This window comes from Engystomops pustulosus, chromosome 1 (assembly GCF_040894005.1).
Source record: "Engystomops pustulosus chromosome 1, aEngPut4.maternal, whole genome shotgun sequence".
Taxonomy (NCBI): Eukaryota; Metazoa; Chordata; class Amphibia; order Anura; family Leptodactylidae; genus Engystomops; species Engystomops pustulosus.
In genome coordinates this window covers 43,240,010-43,257,571 of record NC_092411.1, presented here as the reverse complement: position 1 = coordinate 43,257,571, position 17,562 = coordinate 43,240,010, and the positions used below count along the sequence as shown (strand labels likewise).

Here is a 17,562-nt window from a genome sequence, read left to right as displayed (position 1 = left end):
GTCCAGACCATGGCTGACACCCCAGACCCCTCACCCCCATCCAGACCATGGCTGACACCCCAGACCCCTCACGCCCATCCAGACCATGGCTGATGCCCAAGACTCCCTATGTCCAGACCATAGATGACCCCCAGCGACCCCTTCCAGACTATGGATGACGCCCCAGGCCACCCCTGACCACGCATGGGTGGTGATGCTGGTCATGCATACCTGATTGTGGACAACGATGGCCGCTAGGGATGAGCAATCACAATGTCCGCGTTCTGGTTCTACCGTGAGTCGCGGACCCAAACAGCCCAGCAACAATGCGGCAAATTGAAGCTCCTTGCAACTAGCTGTGACTGTGATTGGCCAGGGATGGCCATATCCACCAAAAATCATTGTGATCTCAGAAACTGACTGAAAGTAGAAGGCCACTATCACCTAAAATGTAAGGCTGCTTTTACACATTGTATACATGATATATGCCCCTCCATGTATAACCCTGCCTGGGCATCAGGCTGCTGCAGGTGTTACACTGATGTGATTACTCACTATGGAGTCAGACCCCAGGTCCCTGGTTGATCTGTTGTCACCTTGTCCTCTGGTACAGCCCCAGCCTTTCATATGTGCCACAACTATCACACAGAGACATCGGCATGGGAGTGGGCGTGGCTTCCGGTAGCTCCGCCCACTGTGACCCGGCTACACTGCTCGGGGTCACACACGGAACAGGTCCCCTGCACCTCCATAATAACTCCACAGCAGCATCTGTGGGGGGGCCGAGCTGTCAGGACACAGCACAACTGCTGCTGCTCAGCTCCTTAGTCTCCCCAGTCACAGGGAAAAGTCAGTGCGTGTTTAGACGCATGGGGAGCTTTTCAAAGAGTAATACTGCATTGGGAAGCGTCTATGACGCTTGTGGAGGGGTTAATGCGATCTCTGTATGTAAGTATATATATATTTAAAAAAAAATTATATAGCAAAAGTAAGCAATTTCCAACACAACCACTGGCAGGCACCACATAAAACGTATCACTTTATAGAAGTACAATTTAAAACCTAGGTGAGAGTGGGGTCATTGTTACCTCTGTGCCCTGTATTTCCAGCTGTCTTTTCCAGAGTTGATCATACTTAGCTTATCTAACCTGGTTAAAGGATATCTACCACCGAGATGAAGTATTGTAAACCAAGCACTCTTACTTGCTGGTATGTGACTTCCTAAACATGAGTCGCTCTTTTTTTATTGGACTAACCAGGATGACCCAAAAGAAGCCCAAAAAAGCAAAACCTAGGTCGGGCAGGGGCGTTTTTAATGAGGATATGTGCAACTTTTAATAATGTTTGTGAGTACCACAAGATTAACTTTTATCTCTAAACCATGTTGATCTGCACAATCCAATCAGTTTCTTGAAATGGGACCCACAGTTAGCCCCAAACATGGAGGTGTAAAGGATTACGGTGGTGTCTGCATTACGTGAGGGAAACAAAGAACCATCAGTGAAATCTTCTATTTCTGACCTAAAAAGGGTTTGGTGAGATTTTTGAGCAGTACGAACACTTTACTATTGAAGGAGTACAGCGCTCACTTTTCAAGTTTGTTTTGCAACTTCCTTTGTTGTTTTCAATGTAAGATGGTCAGCACTCCCCAGTTCGTAAAAACCATGCTCCAGCTTTATTTAACCTATATTTAGTGAAAGCACAGTAAGATAAAGTAAGCAGATATCATCTGAAGCGTTTCAAACCATTTCAGTTCTTAGTCATAGATAATAGACATCCTTTGGCTTCTATATGAATGTGATATTCATGAAAAATTTCCCTCTCTATGCAAACTAGAGAACTTATAACAGAGATGCAGACTACATGAGCATAATCTCTTCTCCCAAAAATTGTCTTAAATGTCTTGTGGGGAATCTATCAATCACTGTCTATCTAAAAAAAAAAGTGGGCTCATCTATGTAATGACACCATAATCCAAAAATGGACTGATGCCCCAAAATATTAGTCTATTTTGCTCTAGTAAAATAAATGTAAAATGACTTGTAAAGTCAGTAAAAAATAATGCAATACTCAGCATTAGGCTACATTCACACTGCAGTGTGCCCGCCGCACCGTAGCACGGCGGGCACACGGCAGCGCGGGGAGAGGAGGAGGAGGTGAGCGCAGCTCACCCCCGCCCCTCTCCATAGCGATGTGTGGCCGCAGCGCCGTAATACGGGAAAAGATAGGACATGTCCTATCTTTTCCCGGGCTACGGAGCGGTACGGTGCCGCACGTGTGCTGCACCATACCGCTCCCGTAGGGCGCCGTGAGCCCATAGAAGTGTATGGGGGATGTATATCGGCCGCATATACGTTGACCGTATATACGTCGCCCATACTGTAGTGTGAATGCAGCCATAGACTATTTTTAGACAATATTATTTAATCTACTTCATTGTCTCCTTGATCATATCCAAATTGCCCATACAAGCAGAATGCCAGTCTCACATGTCCGACCATGTGAGACTGGCGTCCTGCTTGTATTTAGATATGCGCATCTTTCTAAAAAATTTTGTGAGTATAATTTTAAAATAAAAATTCTGAATATTACTAACATACTACACTATCCATATGTGTATTTCTTCCACTAAAGTTGCCTTAAAGAAAGATGGTAATGTAGGAGGATTAGGAAGCGCGATGGAGTTGTTCTGAATGGTGACCTATTCTTGTCGGAGATCTGTGGATACGTGAACTCCTAAAGGACCTTTTTGGAGATCCAGTCAGAGTAAATTTTATCTTTTTTTCTGTATGTATTTGTGGGACTTTCTGTGGACTGGCCCTGTGCCGTTGTTAGCTCCCAGGAGCCAAGTGTGCAACACATTAAGATTTTTATATTGCAATTAGAGTGCCCTCATATATACCCCAGTATATACCCCCTATATACTACGGACCTGCCGCTGACTGATGGACAGCAAAGAAGACCCGAGGGGGCTGCCGGAAAGGTGAGTTTTGAATATTTTTTTTTTTACATCAACGGGGCGGGGTCCGGTTCCATAACAGGGCACAGGGGCTGGCAGGCTATTGACCGGGGCACAGGGGCTGGCAGTCTATATACCAGGTCACAGGGGCTGGCAGGCTATATACCGGGGCACAGGGGCTGGCAGGCTATATTTCCCGGGGCAAAGGGGCTGGCAGGCTATTTTTACCTGGGCAAAGGGGCTGGCAGGCTGTATACTGGGGCACAGGGGCTGGCAGGCTAAATACTGGGGCACAGGGGTTGGTAGGGGTTGGCAGGCTATATACTGGGGCACAGTGGCTGGCAGGCTATATATTGGGGCACAGGGGCTGGCAGGCTATATACTGGGGCACAGGGGCTGGAAGGCTGTATACTGGGGCACAGGGGCTGGCAGGGTATATACTGGGGGGCAGGGACTGGCTGGCTATATATTGGGGGCTGCTGGCTATATACTACTGGGGGCTGGCTGGCTATATACTGGGGGGCTGCTGGCTATATACTTCTGGGGGCTTGCTGGCTATATACTTGGGACAAGGGGCTGTGACCAATGCATTTCCCACCCTTGGCTTATACTCGAGTCAATAGGTTTTATCAGGTTTTTGTGGTAAAATTAGGGGTCTTGGCTTATACTCTGGTCGGCTTATACTCGAGTATATACGGTAATTTAGTGAAACAATATTGCATTGAAAAGATGGTCATCTTTCTCTTTAATGCACAATGTCACATTAATTTTAAGTTAATGTACTTGAACTCATTGGGATCTGAATACCCTCTTCATATACCCTGACAGCATTATGTAATTGTGTGTCATGCAGTTTTGAAATGGGTTAAAGAACTGTACAGGAAAAGGTGTCATGTCTATATGAAAGGGCCAAACAGAACTTCCTTTAACCTTCATGTATGTTGTTAAACTTGTAAGAAGAGAGTTTACACGGTGAGAGTTTGCTGTGAAATACCACAAACACCCACTTCTAACACCCAGATATTATCTTTGAAATGCAGGGACACTTGAAAGCCGCCATCTTGTCCCCTATCTTCACCCCAAACAAACTCCCCTGTAAAGTTGTTGAGGTTTTGATTGGTTGTCAAGATCAATCCAATGAGGCAAGCCTATGAGGCAGCTTAAAGATTATTCTGGTTGTAGTAATAGTAAAGAAAATATTGTAAATTACATTTAGATCATGAGCCTAGACCTATGTCTTATGCGGTTTGCTAGAGATATTCTCAATATGTAAATGCCTCGGAGGAGGGGTAACCCGCCATTACCATATGGACAACTCCTCTCAGTGACATCTTTAGCTAGGGAGTGGGAGCAGCCACCCAATGAGCTTAAATTTGCAGGGTTCCAGAATGTCCCTATATCAATTATTGTAAAAATCCATCATCATCTGCCTGACTCACATCTGCTGTACCCCACAGTGTGGATAATACTTGTAATTAGAAAGTCAAAATAGCAATGGGACAGGCACTACCAGTGTCAATGCATGAAGTATGGTCCACGTATCCCAAGTATGAACAATATCGTCAAAACAAGAGGAAAAAGAGAGGATACGTATAGTGGACTAGAGTAAATTCACAAATTTTATTAATACATATACATATATAAATCACAACAAGACCACAAATACAAATAAAAACACTAAAACCTGCACCGATGAAGGTGCACTGAACCTCCCAGGACCAACGTGTCCTGGGCTCCCTGATCCAACTGGCCAATAAGCATACAATGTAAGGTGGTGGTTGCTAGATAAGACTAGGCAACTAATAGGCTGTAAACAAACATATAGGGTATAAAGTGAAAGGTGCAGCACATGTGCAAAAAACAGCCTAGTCTATTGACTGCCTACAAGCCTAGCGTATACAATACCTAATGAGTCAACATGGCATGATGAGTAAGGGCAAGTAGGCACGGCCAGACTGGGGGGAGAAAAGAGAGCTATAATTCTTTTTTACCTTTTTTTGTCTGACACTGACTTTGTTTTCTGTTTGCACAGAACATTTGTGTATTACATTTTAAAATTTTAATGAGTCTCTCCTTGTGGTCTTAAAGAACCTGTGTTTCTGAAAAGATAACCTTACCAGTGATAATTCAAAAAATAGTATTCATAATTGATTTACTTGCATTCACAGTGTATTGAAATTTGTATAGGATAGAATCCTATTAGTTTATTTCACTATAGGTGGTGGCAGTGAATTTTAAGCCAGTTACACAGGTGCTAGGAGACTAGGGGGTGAGATTTAGCATAAAAAAGCCATCTAGGAAAGGTGGCCATGGTTTGATGTGGTAGATTTAGAGGCTCACTAGTGTAGGTGAACCCCATTGACACACCCTGAAAGTGGTTCATCACACTGGTATTAATAGATAACAAAGTTATATAAATTTATATAATTATGATTGTTTTTATCCAAATAAAAAGGGTGTGTGTCATTAACACCACACATTGCCGTTAAAACAAAGCCAAGAAAATGGTGTAACTGCATCTTTTCCTCTGTTTCACTGTTTTTGTAATTTTTTACAGTGTTGATTCTATGAAAGATATAATGGTGCTACTAGAAAGTACAATTAATATCAAAGAAAACATGACCCCATACAGATCTGTAAACAGCAGTAGTGGTTTTTGGAAGATGAGGGCTAACAATACTAATGATGTTTCCAAAGGACTGAACATCAATATAATATACTTGTGAGTCCAACACCCATGACTCTACAGATTAATTGTTCTCAGCATGGAGAAAAAAAAAGAGGAAACAGATAACTCCATTCTCTGTGTAGTGGATAAACTCAAATGAATCGAAGCGATCTGCAGTATCTGCAGGAATTTTACCATCAAAATCAACATGATGAATCAGGGACACTTACTCATAGATCCAGGCACCTTGAAATGGGGTAATCTTCTTATATGTGTTATCCATGGCCTTCTTCATTCTAAAATCAACTTTTAAAATTATGCTAATGAGAACACCACAGTCACAGTGCCTGGATCTGCCTGAGTAAGTGGTAAGACCAGTATGCTACAAAGTAAGCTGTTGGTTTCCTGTTCCATTGGTTTATGAGCTTTGGAGAAAATCTAATCATGGGGGGGCTGGGACCCCATTAATCTGATATTTAGGACATATATTAAAAGTTACCAATTTTGATCCAGGAAAACATTTTTAAATTAATTTTAAGGAAATTCTAATGCAAACATTGTAAGCATTATGGTAACTAGCACGGTATGCGTTGTTGGTCAATTTAATAGCATAGAGCACCACCCGTAATGACTGTAATATTATATTCTTTGGAATCTAAATAATAAGCATTTGAATACTTTCTTATTTCCATAATCCATATTATTCTATATTTATTATTCAATCTAAACCTTTGCAATTTAAACATTTTGTTCTCATGAAACGGTACTAATACAAGCAAAAGATAAGAAAATCAATATGAAATCATATATATTTGGAACCCCCTATATCTTAACCTTTACAATTGTCTTCTTCATCAATTTTTATTTGCCTTATATAAATAGTAGGTAATCTAATCAAAATTGCTCAGTTACAGGACTTTACCTATGTTTTTATGAGGACATTACCGATTCTCTATTTCTTCTTATAGTATCCTATTAATATAAATGAGCTGTAATAATCCAATAAGAGGACAGTGCCTTGGGGTATGAAGTAATGACACGGAATATGTGTACATTACGTGTTTAATACAGGTTTTAGAGTGAGACCATGTCCATAAAGATCACATAGAACAAGCTAAGTCATTTTGGGCATTAGTGTTGGTTGAAGATAGAATAGAAATGTTTTCAAAATATACAATGGCAAATATGTGTATTAATAGTGGCTTATTCTGTCATGGTAATCCTCTTTTTGCTGCTTAGTAATTTCGCTTATTACGCTACAAATGTCTGAAGTATTGGCCATCATTTTTTAATTGGCTCACATTTTATATCGTAGAAGCTGTAAAAGGGAAATTTTTGAAACGGTCCCAAAACATAGTTAAAGTTTTTTTTAATCATACCGGATAAGTACTATCATAGTTTTGTAGACTGGGTTACTATGGGTGTGGAAGTACAAAATGTGTATCATTTTCATTTTTTTTAAAGGGTCGAGCAATTTTTCAATGTGTTTCTTGCCTTTTTTTTTAGACTTTATTGTTTTTTTTAATATTAAGCTTTTTTCTTTCCATATTTTATATTACTTTGTCCCAGAAAGGGACATTGACATGAGGTCATTTGATCTCTTACATAATGCACTGTAGTACTTATTTAGCACATTACATGTCTGTACATGCGGTCCTCTACTTAAGGACACCTGACTTACAGACAACCAATATTTACAGACAGACCCCTCTGACCTCTGGTGAAACTTTCTGAATGCTTTACTGTAGTCCCAGATTGCAATAATCAGCTGTAAGGTGTCTGTAATGAAGCTTTATTGATAATCCTTGGTGCTATTACAGCAAAAAATGTTTAAACTCCGATTGTCACTGGGGCCAAAAACATTTTTTTTGCCTTGATCTACAATTATAAAATATACAGTTTTGACTTACATACAAATTCAACTTAATAACAAACCTCTGGACCCTATCTTGTACATAACCCGGGGACTGCCTGTATTAGGCTCCCAGCTATCGCTGTGCAGTGCTGATGGATGACAGAAGGAGTTCACTCCCTTTACACCTGCTTTGACACCGCAGTTCATGTTTAACCACAACATCTGAGGGTTTAAAAAAGCTTTTCTGATGGTGGGTTTTAGTTTTGGGCTGCCACACCCTGGTGCTGGCACTAGCTGGAAACTAGGTCAGGGCATCACATCAAAAGAAGTGCCGTTAATGACCATCTATATGGCAGTTATTATAGGGTTACAGTTGGCCTTTTTATTTATTTTATTTATTGGTGGAGACGCCGTGTCCTGTGACTACCCCAAAAGATTTTTAGGAGACTCCTTGAGAAAAAACGTGTGCACCAAAATACATGTTGGGTGGATGCTGGGCAGCATGGCTCCTTCTGCAGGTATACGTATTGTCCTTATATTTTAAATTTACAGCTTATTTGTTGTCAGTACACGTATTCCAATACAGGGTCTGAGCCGATATCTCCTGCAGGTATACACTTTCAGTCGAGTTTTTACCAAAGCACTTTTATTGACGTATTGTCCATGTGTCCTTTCATGGATCATACCCACAGCAATTATAGTGTATTATATTGTATATTTGTATGTTCATTTGGTATTTGGTTTGGTATTGATTTTGCTTTCTACATGATTTTCCTCTATTTCTTTTTTTTTTTTTTTTGGTGATAAATTGTAAAATAGAGTTTGCTTACTTACACCCCCTCACCTCCTTCTCTTCCTTGGTTGAACTTGATGGAGATGTGTCTTTTTCAACCTTATTAACCGTGTAACTGTATGTTACTATTATGATTTAGACTTTTGTGTCTCACCTAGTTTTGAAAAAAGGCCATGGAAAATGAAATGTTAAAACGTGTTAAATGTAGAAAAAGATGCATACTTGGTCACCCTTTTTCTTATCTCTAAAAATAAATAAATCCAACAGAACAAATAACAACACACAATGGGGGTCATTTATGTTTAGTCAGGGTCTTTGCACATCTCAATTTTTATATTTTGGGTATGTTTGATTTATCATAGAGGTTGATGTATTTGGCATTTGAGTGTGATACCATTCTATTGTCAATGTCTGCTTGGGACTGAAGTTTATTTGCTCAAAAAATTTGACTTTTGAATTTTTCAAAATATTACAACATTTTTATGTGTTCATATCTGGAACACAAAAGGAAAAAAAGAATAGAAATGACCCCAAAAGTCTAAGCTTATAACTATTTTAAATTATTTTATAAATTGGATTAGAAAAAAACCTGTGATTTTACTTTTTTGAGTTTTAATTACAGTTTATTCAAGAGCGCTGTATTGAAGGATTTTTTAACATAAAATGAATATTTCAGAAAGTGAGAAAATTTTTTAAATATATTTCAGTTTCTTTAAAAGAAAGAAAACAGACAAAGTCTAGATAATCTTACTATCAAGAAAGGAGGTTAAAAAAACTCGTGTAAGATGTCGAAAGGTTTAATGGCATTGTATAAGAAATGCATTTATATGGCAAAAAAGATACTATTTGTAAACACAGTTTTTTATCACATAAATTGTGTTAAAATAGTTAGGTATTTATGGTATTTACTGGGTAACAAACCTTTAAGAAAATTATAATTAAGAGAAAATTGACAGCCATCAAAAATGAGAATTCAAGCAGCACAACTGTCCATTGTGACAGAGTAGCAATTTCCATTCTTCCCATCTTATCTTTGGATACATAAAAAAGCCTTAATAACTCATTCATGGCGAAACACATTTATTTGATTTTAAAGATTGTCTTTGTCTATTCCTATATACTTGATCCCCCCTTGAAAACAATTTTGTTTCTTGCAATTTATTATGAAAAGATGATGTTGTTTTCATTGACTAAATGGTTATATGTATACGGCAACACCCAAGCAATAACATCTCTCCCGGGAGAGTGAGGGCACTGAATCGAACATATGCACATAAGTGGAACAGTTTCTAAACAGTCTTTCAGAAATCATCTAATAATGCTACTGGTATTGTGAAATCAATATCCGCACTCCTATTATTCTAGAGTACAGCTTAAAATGTTGTTTTTAATACAGTGATTTGTCACAAGAAATTACATGGCACTAAAGTAAATGGTAAACATGTGGATTTCTTTCTGGATGTAAAAGAAAAGATTTTAGCTTGTTTTATAAAGGTTTAAGTTTATTGTAGTTTTAATTATTTAAAAAAGTTTTTTATGTTTAATAGATGCTGTGGCAGAAAAAACTTTTGACAGTGACCTCACAGTGGAAGGGGAAAGTGCTCCTTCAGAATGTAACAGCCTGTGAATCCGCAACACGAAGGGGCTCTAATAACTCGGCCATGGACTTTCTCATTAGCATAATTATGAAAGTTGATTTTAGAGAGAAGGAGGCCATGGATAACAAATATAAGAAGATTACCACAGTCATGGTGCCAGGATCTATCAGTAAGTGCCCCTGGTTTATCATGATGGATTTTGATGGTAGATTTTCTTTACAGGAAACCTGTCACCTACAACATCCATTATAAACACAACGGGGCAGATGTATTATCGTCTCTGCGCCTAATAAATGCCGGATCTTTCGGGTTTTTTGGTGCAGAATTGTTGCGGATCATTGTAATGAGTTTGCGCCAGAAAGAACACATGATTCCGACTATCCCGACTCCTGCATCTTTTTTGCGCAAGTGGGCGTGGCCTAACTTTTCAACATTATCCGTCACATTTATGTGTATTTTGTTGGCATTTTTTGGTGCAAATTTTGGTGCACAATAGACCAGGAAAAAAATTGGTGCAAAATTAAGGTGCAGTCCATGTAAGATTTTGCCGCACACCTCATTGATGTCAGCATTTTTATGGTGCACAACTGATTAGTTCCGTCTACCGTGCGCCACTTTAATACATTGGGCTGTGCTTTGCGGAGACTGATCTCCGATGCCGACAGTCATACTTGCGCCAGAATTCGCAAATCCCCCCAAATATCTAACACAGCATCTCACACAATGGGGGTCATTTACTAAGGGCCCGATTCGCGTTTTCACGACGTGTTACCCGAATATTTCCGATTTGCGACTATTTTCCCTGTATTGCCCCGGGATTTTGGTGCACGCGATCGGATTTTGGCGCATCGGCGCTGGCATGAACGCGACGGAAATCGGGGCGTGGCCGAACGAAAACCCGACGGATTCGGAAAAACCGCCGCATTTAAAAAACAAAAAGTGTCGCAGAGCTTGCACTTACCTTCACTAGGAATAGGCCGGTGTACTTGAGTGCATTTCAGCGGACTTCAGCACAGCAGCGCCACCTGGTGGACGTCGGAGAAACTACCTAAGTGAATCCCGGCCGGACCCGAATCCACCACAGAGAACGCGCCGCTGGATCGCGAATGGACCGGGTAAGTAAATCTCCCCCAATATCTTATAGACAGTTGGAGACAGTTGCTAAAACTTTTATTCAACTTTTATGACTTTTATTCATCTTGATTTCATTACGACATCCAGTTACAGAGGTAGGAGAGATCTCAGATCCAATCAGACTTCGCTCACCGCTCCACCGCACCACCCACCAACCTGCCCTCTACGCCATGTCACTGCCCACCCATTCATAATGTCAGTGCATGTAATGTCGCTCTTTTTCACAGCGACAATCAAAAGTTCCCTTTAAAATTGAGCTAAGGTATGAAATTAATGAATGAATATGATTTACAAAGATCCATATACATGCGTCAGATGAAATCTACCTGCAGAAATTATCATCAGATTCTACTGTACAGTACAAGACACTTGGGGAAGTAGTTAGACACACTGCAGTAAAACATCATACATATTACAATACATTATTTCCTGAAACCATTGAATTGAAAGGATTTTGCACGCAGGAGCAGGGGACGTTGATAAGCCGGGCAATAGGTGTTTTCATATATTTGACAAGGACACAAGGAGGAATGGTTTCCCAGGGGACAAGTGCCTGGTCACAGAGAACATGGCATTGAAAGGTACTATATAACATATCCATTTTCTGTAAAACTTATTTTTTATACAAAAACTTTTTGGCAGTGTATGTACTATGCTCTGTGGGGACTGGGGGGGGGGGTTCTTAAAATGGGTCTCCTGGTGACAAGTTCCTTTTAAAAATCTTCCTTAGGGCTGTATTTCTATATGAGTGTTATTTGGTTTACAAACCTTTTTGTTAATTCTGTCTGATCTGTATTAAAGTTGCCTACATTCCGCTTTGTTTTCAGAACACCAATTGCCTCCTGATTTTGTACTGCATTACCATTTCGTCATGACTTTGGTTTATAGTCTTAACTATTGAATACAATTTTGTCTCTTGGGTTCAGCTTTCTGACTTTGTTTTTCCCTTCTGCTTATCCCTCACCAGGAATTAGCCCAGTTGGGGGGCATCATCTAAGGCATTCATCCAGTTGGTATGAATAGTAGGGGGTTTTGTATCAGAACTCTGTCCCCCCTCTCCTGTCCTGACAGGCAAGTTTTTTTTGTGGTGTTAGTCCACACTGACTCCAACACTGGCTCATGAGCAATAAGGAGTCAGTGTGGACTATTTTATTTCTATGGGCTCTATTGGATAATGGAAGACTTTGGTGATGTAATTTTGCATTATTCCACTTACATATGTTAAAAATATATAAAGATGAAATGAATATGAATTTTGGTCGTCTTTCCTATTAATTGGACCTCAAAAATTGGAATTTGATGCTAAAATTATGGCATCAGACGTGGTTGAGTGTGGATTTTTGTGGTGGCCGTAACCAAGTGAGACAATGTAAGATGAATATGACTGTTCTGTGTATTTAAAAGAAAGTAACCTGCAAGTGAACATTTTGTAAATCATCTTAAAATGAATTGAGAAAAGAAACCAAACTAAAAAGAAGAAAACAAAAAAAAAACAGCATGCGGATGTAAGATGTTCTCTACAGCAGTTACTGAGAAGCTATAGACCTTTTTACTGTTTCTGAATGGCTCTTTTACGTGTCTTTAGAGAGGCCAGAGATCAGCTATTAGCCATTGCTTTAAGTCATTGGAAACATTTCAGACATTACCAAGCGCAGTAAAATGTGTCTTGCTGAACAAATATCCATGTAGTAAAACATTCAAATATACAAATAAATGAGTTCCTTCACCCTCATGACTAATTTGGAAGATATTTCAAGACATCTTTCTTCTGCCTGGGGTGTTAATAATCCAATTTGGTGATAAAAATATCTAAAAATAAATATGTCTTAAATACGCTCAAAATGGACAAGGCATTAATATTAGTGCATACAAAAAGAGAAGGTTCAGATGTATCCCCTAAATTTAATTTCAAGTTTGATCCAATGGTTGTGACTGACCACAGTCACACGAAGTAAAATAACTGCATCATAGTAATGATCACATTTGGAACAGCAACTGCTATTGTGCCGATCTCAATCTTTTGTGATAGACAGGTACAGTAGTGGTCCTTTTCTCTTGCATCACATCTTTTTAGAATACAATTCTTTTCACTCAGTCTGAGAATTGTGGCTGACACACAGATTATACTTTTCAGACCAAATCAGATGAGATCTGGAACCGGTCATAACAGACCCAAATCTGTGGCATTTGGCTTCGTATTATGTCTGATATAGCTGCTCTATTTCTGGAATCCAATTTGCCAAATGTTTAATTTAAACAAGTCAGTTTGTCAAAATATGTTTGAAATAATGTAAAATGGATATAAATACTAGACATCCTACAACAGTTTTAAAGATGTGTAGTGTTGCCCGTGTACTGTTGATAAACATCTTGGAAAAATGTTTCTTTCTCTATTTATACGGCTCCTTTATCCTGGCATTTCTTATAAGCGCTTGACGACCAGTCCTCATAAATTAATGGGCTAATCAAGTCAAGGGAGCTCACAGGCTGAGCCCTCTCCATATGCAGCAGGTGTCAGCCATGTTACACAGCTGACACCTGCCTGTAACTGCTTTGGTTGTTGCTGACGTCGGTTGTGGCAGTTAACGGCGGTTGAATCTGACCACAACACCTAAGAGTACTGCACGTAGGCACCATTTTTAAATACCAATTAGCACCCCCTGTGATATCACCCCACTGTTGATCAGTTGCCAAGACAGCTGGGGGCCTGTTTGAGGCTCCCATAGCTGTCATTTGGCATTCTTTATTACAGTCTGCCAGAGGCAGGCGTACGGTTTATGCAAGCTCTATGTCCATTCGGATGTTATTCTCCGGACCTTATGTGGTCTTATATTAGTATTTTGCTTTAGGGCTTGTAAAATATATAAGATTAAATGATTGACTAAAGGTACCCTACAATAAGACATTTATTTTCTACATGTAAATGATTGGCACCTTGCTTCCTCTCTGTATGACGTTATAAAAATAAAGCTTCAAAGTATGGAAACCCTAGAGAAGACTCGCCAGGTATGGAAACCACTTCTGCGTCAGAGTCTCATCTCTCCAGTGCACTGAAAACAAATTAGAAACACAAGTGATTCCTGATCTAGACAACTGCACTAACCCTAAATTATTAGCTGTAACATATATATATGTGTATTTCACCTGGGGAATAATATTAATGGACACACTGGAGGAATCATGCAAACAAATAATCCCAGTCCAGGTGTTTGCAGAATTTTATTGAGGAAAACAGCGTTAGAGCACTTAATAATTCATCAACTGCCTTCCATATGTAGATATTGGCTGCAAAAGACAAGATAAGTTCAAATGCTACATCTTAAATTTTACATGAAGATGAGGATCTATATTTTGTTCCAGTTATATTAAGGAATATCTAAAATTATAATGTGCTTCAGTAGTCCATAAATGTGTATACATGGAAAAGGTACATGGTACATGGTAAATAGAAGTCAGCGAGCAGTTAGGGAAAAGGGGAATGCAGCTGCAGATCTCCTGAAGTCTTCCATCTGAGCAAACAATACAGATCCCAGTACCAGAAAGCAAAAGAGAGGAAAATAACAACCTAAAATCCACCACTTCTAGAAGATAACTTTACTTAACAGTGATTTTACTGAATGGAAATTTACCACTAACACACAAACCTATAGGTAGCACAGAAACACAGTTGTTTGTGGTGCACAGTTTGCCCCTTAAGGAGCTACTCATAAGACCGGTCCATACAGTCTCTGAAAAAGTCCGGAGAAATAGAGAAAATAATTTCCCTATGACCGGAGCTCCCAATATTCTTCTTCTCCCTCGTTATTCCATCTTAAAACACTGATGAACAGCACCAATCTTCAGTTTCTCCTACTGAAAGTATGTCACCATTCAGACTAGCACCATCGCACTCTCATCATCCTCCTTTAATTATATTTGTAGCTGGAAGAAAATATTCAGGCATGGTACGTTGGTGTGGTACGTTCCAACAAAGTTAAAATTTATTTCAGTTCATCATACTCACAAGAGTACATTAAGAATGTGCTTATCACAAATTCACATAACGGTAAGCTAGCTTTCCTATCCGCCCGACCCAGGGTTTCGCCGGCAAGGCTTCTTCCGGGGCGTTGCAACGAGGGAGAAGAAGAATATTGGGAGCTTCGGTCATAGTGAAATTATTTTCTCTATTTCTGTAAACCTATAGGTAGTTGGAGACTTGTTTAGGCAGGATGCAAGCTTCTTTAGCCATAAAAACAAGCGATTTTGCTAAAAAAAAAGCCTCTTGCATTAGTATCCACCTCCATTCCCGAGATCTTGGGAACTTTCGCGCAAGCAGATCACCCTAAGGTTGGAGTAATATTAGGATAATAGGAGAGTGCCATAGACCCTCTGTGACGTGCCACAATGGCCTGATAGTAATCATTAGAGATGAGCGAACATACTCGTCCGAGCTTGATGCTCGATCGAGCATTAGCGTACTCGTAACTGCTCGTTGCTCGGACGAGTATTTCGCCCGCTCGAGAAAATGGCAGCTCCCGCCGTTTTGCTTTTTGGCGGCCAGAAACAGAGCCAATCACAAGCCAGGAGACTCTGCACTCCACCCAGCATGACGTGGTACCCTTACACGTCGATAGCAGTGGTTGGCTGGCCAGATCAGGTGACCCTGGGATAGACTAGCCGCTGCCCGCGCTGCTCGGATCATTCTCTGTCTGGATGCCGCTAGGGAGAGAGCTGCTGCTGCTCAGGGAAAGCGTTAGGGTGTTCTATTAGCTTACTGTTAGGCAGGAGTGATTCTAAAAGAACCCAACAGCCCTTCTTAGGGCTACAATAACGTTATAATTTTTTTTTTTTTTTATTTGCAGCTAGTACCATATTGTGAGGAATTAGCAGGGGGACTTGCTACCGTTGTGTTTAGCTCTTAGTGACACACATATCCACCTCAAACACCAAAGTGGGAAAATTTATTAGGGGTTTGAGTAGAATTAGGCACAGTCTGTCAGTTTCTTTTTATTTTACGTTTATTTTTTTCATAACTCAGCGTCATCTCATCTGGCATAGTAGTGTGCTGTAATACTTGGCTAGAAAATAGCCATAGGAGAATACAAACGTCTTAATTACGCCTACAGTAGCGTTATATATATTTGATTTCTGGTTGATCTGCTGGTGGCTGTACTTGCTGCAGTGCATCTACTATCAAATTGGGAGCAATTTGGAGTCAGACTTGCGACCACTGTGTTTTAGTGACGCACATATCCATCGCAAAGACCGAAGTGGGAAAATTTATTAGGGCCCGGGGTTGTATTTCAATTAGGCACAGTCTGCCAGTTTCTTTTTATTTTACGTTTATTTTTTTCATAACTCAGCGTCATCTCATCTGGCATAGTAGTGTGCTGTAATACTTGGCTGGAAAATAGCCATAGGAGAATACAAACGTCTTAATTACGCCTACAGTAGCGTTATATATATTTGATTTCTGGTTGATCTGCTGGTGGCTGTACTTGCTGCAGTGCATCTACTATCAAATTGGGAGCAATTTGGAGTCAGACTTGCGACCACTGTGTTTTAGTGACGCACATATCCATCGCAAAGACCGAAGTGGGAAAATTTATTAGGGCCCGGGGTTGTATTTCAATTAGGCACAGTCTGCCAGTTTCTTTTTATTTTACGTTTATTTTTTTCATAACTCAGCGTCATCTCATCTGGCATAGTAGTGTGCTGTAATACTTGGCTAGAAAATAGCCATAGGAGAATACAAACGTCTTAATTACGCCTACAGTAGCGTTATATATATTTGATTTCTGGTTGATCTGCTGGTGGCTGTACTTGCTGCAGTGCATCTACTATCAAATTGGGAGCAATTTGGAGTCAGACTTGCGACCACTGTGTTTTAGTGACGCACATATCCATCGCAAAGACCGAAGTGGGAAAATTTATTAGGGCCCGGGGTTGTATTTCAATTAGGCACAGTCTGCCATTTCCTTTTTTATTTTACGTTTATTTTTTTCATAACTCAGCGTCATCTCATCTGGCATAGTAGTGTGCTGTAATACTTGGCTAGAAAATAGCCATAGGAGAATACAAACGTCTTAATTACGCCTACAGTAGCGTTATATATATTTGATTTCTGGTTGATCTGCTGGTGGCTGTACTTGCTGCAGTGCATCTACTATCAAATTGGGAGCAATTTGGAGTCAGACTTGCGACCACTGTGTTTTAGTGACGCACATATCCATCGCAAAGACCGAAGTGGGAAAATTTATTAGGGCCCGGGGTTGTATTTCAATTAGGCACAGTCTGCCAGTTTCTTTTTATTTTACGTTTATTTTTTTCATAACTCAGCGTCATCTCATCTGGCATAGTAGTGTGCTGTAATACTTGGCTAGAAAATAGCCATAGGAGAATACAAACGTCTTAATTACGCCTACAGTAGCGTTATATATATTTGATTTCTGGTTGATCTGCTGGTGGCTGTACTTGCTGCAGTGCATCTACTATCAAATTGGGAGCAATTTGGAGTCAGACTTGCGACCACTGTGTTTTAGTGACGCACATATCCATCGCAAAGACCGAAGTGGGAAAATTTATTAGGGCCCGGGG

General features: G+C 39.9%; 1 long non-coding RNA gene across 1 annotated transcript in view; it reads left to right on the top strand.

Moving 5' to 3' along the window:
• The first annotated feature begins 734 nt into the window (after positions 1–734).
• Positions 735–17,562, top strand: part of LOC140071726 (uncharacterized) — a 68,118-nt gene continuing 51,290 nt past the window's right edge. The window contains exons 1-2 of the long non-coding RNA XR_011849180.1: positions 735–927; positions 9,802–10,021. This is a non-coding gene — a long non-coding RNA (uncharacterized lncRNA). The remainder of the gene's footprint in view (positions 928–9,801; positions 10,022–17,562) is intronic.